The 4,163-nt window shown below is 39.6% G+C and overlaps 1 non-coding gene across 1 annotated transcript; it reads left to right on the top strand.

The window, feature by feature from the left end:
• Positions 1 to 325: 325 nt before the first annotated feature.
• Positions 326 to 432, top strand: LOC127077425 (small nucleolar RNA R71). Its single transcript, XR_007787238.1, has one exon. It is a non-coding gene; the product is annotated as a small nucleolar RNA R71 (small nucleolar RNA).
• Positions 433 to 4,163: the final 3,731 nt, after the last annotated feature.

The following is a 4,163-nucleotide window of genomic DNA, read 5'->3' as shown; positions in this document are numbered from 1 at the left end:
TCCACAAAGTTCACACTATGTGTGGACTACCGCTGCGGTGTTAGTGTTTGTAGAAATATGTTCGACCTTAAGGGCTAAAGTGTCCATTTTCGCCTGCATCATGTCCATAGAGCTTATCTCATATATTCCACCTTGGGTCTCCTTTTTATCTATTGATGCTCGTTCAGTTCCCCATTGGTAATGGTTTTGGGCCATATCCTCAATTAGGTCACCAGCTTCAGGGTAAGGTTTGTTCATCAGCGCGCCACCAGCGGCAGCATCGATGCTCATCTTTGTATTATAATGGAGTCCATTGTAGAAGGTATGAACGATCAACCATTGTTCTAGGCCATGGTGTGGACAAACTCTTAATAGCTCTTTATATCTCTCACGAGCTTCAAAAAGTGATTCTCCTTGGTTTTGAGTAAATCTAGTTATTTGGTTTCGAAGAACAACAGTGTTACTAGGGGGAAAATATCTAGTAAGGAATACTCTCCTAAGGTCTTCCCAGGTAGTTATTGAGTTAGCTGGAAGTGAATCCAACCATGAACGTGCCCATCCCTGAGGGAGAAAGGAAATAATCTTAAATGAATCACATCAGGTGAAGCACCATTAGATTTAAAGGTGTCGGCCAGTTGGATAGAGACTTTTAAATGTTGATTTGGGTTCTCAGTAGCGAGACCCGCGAATTGGTTCTGTTGCACTAATTGCAGTAAAGATGGTTTTAGTTCGAAATTGTTGGCAGGAATGAGGGGGTTTACTATACTAGAACTGGGTTCCTTGTCAGAGGGTTGGGAAAATTCCTTAAGAGGTCTCCGGTCGCGATTCTCGGCCATAGCTTTCTTAATTCAGATGAGTAAGAGGTGTGTACGAGTGTAACGTTCAGGTTCTACTAAAGGATCTACTAAATTTCCGGTACTAAGGGTTCTTCACATTTACCGGCTAATAATGCCTTAGTCTAGACGGCGTAACAACAGGGTACGAAATTTGATGAAGTTGGTTCCCGTCAACGGCGCCAAAAACTTGATCGCTCTATTCGCAAGTGCACGAATCGCGTTAGAGTAATATAAAAGAATATTGATCCCACAGAGACCAAATCGTCAATCTATCGATTACTATCATTACGATGTTTATCTAAGGCGGTATAAAAGAGATATTGATGTTGTAAAATAACAGTAAATAAAGAAAATAATAAATACAGTGCAGATAAAGACAAGTTTGAATGTATTTCACGTCAGTTATGGAATGTTTCAATTGTCTAAATAGAACTACTTGTGGGGCAATATTTTATACTCTTGAAAATAATCCATTTAACAGGAACTGTCGCTTTCGCGTATTCAGAACCGAGTTTACCCTTAAATTAAGGCCTTTTATTGTCACTTATAAAAGGTGCGTAGAACGCTAAAGTAGTACACTTATTTTTAAGAAATAAGACTCGTAAACTTAGTTGAAAAGTGATTTTGATTTGGAAAGTTTACCCAAGGAGTTTCCTGATTTTAAATCTATCAACGCGTCCGAAAACAGTTTCAAAAGTCTTTTTTCCTTAAAGTGATAAAAATTCCTAGTTAACTAAGCCAGGGTGCTTTCGCACTCTTTGAGTAGTTAAAACTAACCAAGTTTGTTTCAGAAAACTCGAATTAAAAATCAAAATAGCCTTTAAAGCATTTCTACAGATTCAATATGTGAAACATCTCTTTAATCGCGATCCTTACATTCTAACCTTTGAAAGATTTAGCCAGACATGGTAATACAAACGAACACAACGATATTGATCATGGTGAGAAGTTGTTTAGAATGTAAGGCGTAAAGAAAAAGTAAAGCGTGTAAAATAATTAAAACGAGCAATAAAGATAATGGCAAGAAATTTAAATAAAGTAAAGACAATGACAGGAATTAAATAAAGTAAAGCATGACAAGAAATTAAATAAAGTAAAGCATAGCAAGAAGTTAAATAAAGTAAAGCATAGCAAGAAGTTAAATAAAGTAAAGCATGACAAGTAAAATAAATAAAAGCGATTAAATTAGAACCTGCTCCAAACGGAGGCTTTAAATCTGGTACAAGGAAAATAAACCTTTGACTCTAAAGATAAAGACGACAGCAAAATCAAAGTGCTCAAACTTAATTACACTACGGTGCAATAACCCTTTGATGTGACGGATTACCGCTTTTACAGATGATAATATATTCTTAGTGTTGTAAACTAAGTTGGATGATTTAGAAATGAACTAGAACGACCTATTTATAGAGGAATTCAGCAGCTTGCAAAGACCATGGTGCCCTTCAACTTCTCCTTAGTGGGAACGTGAAATGCAAAGGTGGCGCCCGCCACCCCTTCATGGCGCCCGCCATGTGTGTGAATGGGAAAGTTCATGGGATCGTGGCGGTTACCTCCTGGTTGAGGGCTGATGAGTCATGGCTTCTCCTATAGCGGCCGCCATGCATAACGCCATGTGTACAATATTTGTCGAAAAACCCTAATTTTTGGTCTTTTTGCTTCGTTTCTTCTAAAAAGGTCCCGAAAGAGCTAAATATCTGAAACCAACATAAAAGAGAGCATAACACAAGCAAAATGGTAATAAAGACCTAATAAAAATGTGAAATCCGAGTCAAAAATGCGGTGTGATTCAGTGTGATCAACTGCCATGATGGAGTCTGTTCTTGCTGCGTGGAATTAGTCTCCACCAACTCCTGCAACTCCTCCCTAGAGGAATGTTATTTCTAAGGTTGCTACCTAAAGTGTTCCCGTCTCTGCTAGCCAATCTGGTTCGTCCATGCTTGCTGGATTCCTATGGGGAATGCCATAAAACTTTGTGCCTGAAGGGTTTGCACCCACCATTGTCTCTATGCCGGCATCTAGCCCGGTCATGGTTGTGCCACCACCAGTTGTTCATACTTTTCCCCGTATTGAGGACACCATCTACCATTCTGAGACATTTGAGGGCCCAGATGTATATGAGAAGATGGATGAAATGAAGGATCAGTTCCTTGAGCTACGAAAGGAGTTGAAAACATTGAGAGGAAAATACTTATTTGGTAAGAGTGCTGCTGAGCTCTGCCTAGTACCGAATGTGAAGATCCCGATGAAATTCAAAGTCTCTGACTTTGATAAGTACAAGGGAAATACTTTTCCACTAAGCCACCTTGTCATGTACACCAGGAAGATGTCAATTCAAACTGATAATGATCAGTTATTAATTCACTACTTTTAAGACAATTTGACTGGTGCTGCTCTAAGATGGTATATGGGATTGGACAGTGCAAGTATCCATACTTTCAACGATTTGGGTGAAGCTTTTGTGAAGCAGTATAAGTACAACGTTGATATGGTGCCTGATAGAGACCATCTGAGGTTTATGTCTTAGAAATATAAGGAGACATTTAAAGAGTATGCCCAAAGGTGGAAGGAACTTGATGCCCAGATTAATCCTCCTTTCGAAGAGAAAGAGATGACTAAGATTTTCCTGAAGACCCCGAGTTTATTTTATTACGAACATATGATTTCCAGTGCCCCTAGTGACTTTATTGAAATGGTAAACATGGGGATGAGGTTAGAAGAGGGATTCCGTGAAGGACGTTTGTCTAAGGAAGAAGCGTCGTCCAGTAAAAAGTATGGGAGTGGTTTCTCCAAGATAAAGGAGGGGGAAACCAATTCAGTATGTATGGGGAGGCAGAGAAGGCCTCGTGTTAGAAGGAGGCCTCAACCGCGTTAACATCAACATCAAGTTTCTTCAGTGACTCCTGTGTTTTCTAACAATTCCAACAATCAATCTGTTCCGATTCAACAACAACAACGTCAACAACCACCACAACAAAGAACCAACTACAACAACAATAAAAATCAACAACAAAGTTTTTAGAGGAAGAATGTATCTTTTGACCCTATTCCTATGTCCTACGCAGAATTATATCCATATTTGGTTCTCAAAAACTTTATTCAACCCAGAAATCCTTCGCAAATTCCCGAACCACTTCCATGGTAGTTCAAACCTGAACTCCGTTGTGCCTTTCACCAGGGCTTCCCCTGGCCATGACATTGAGATTTGCTACCCGTTGAAGTACGAATTACAAAATCTTGTGAAGAGTGGGATGGTGTCCTTTGAGGAGCGTGCGCCTAATGTGAAAGCCAATCCATTACCTGCTCATGGTAATGCTACGATCAACATAGTGAACGGTTGTCCGAGGA

Source organism: Lathyrus oleraceus, chromosome 4 (genome assembly GCF_024323335.1).
Source record: "Lathyrus oleraceus cultivar Zhongwan6 chromosome 4, CAAS_Psat_ZW6_1.0, whole genome shotgun sequence".
NCBI classification, from domain to species: Eukaryota; Viridiplantae; Streptophyta; class Magnoliopsida; order Fabales; family Fabaceae; genus Lathyrus; species Lathyrus oleraceus.
Note: the sequence above shows the minus strand (reverse complement) of the source record. Positions and strands in the feature narration are given on the sequence as shown.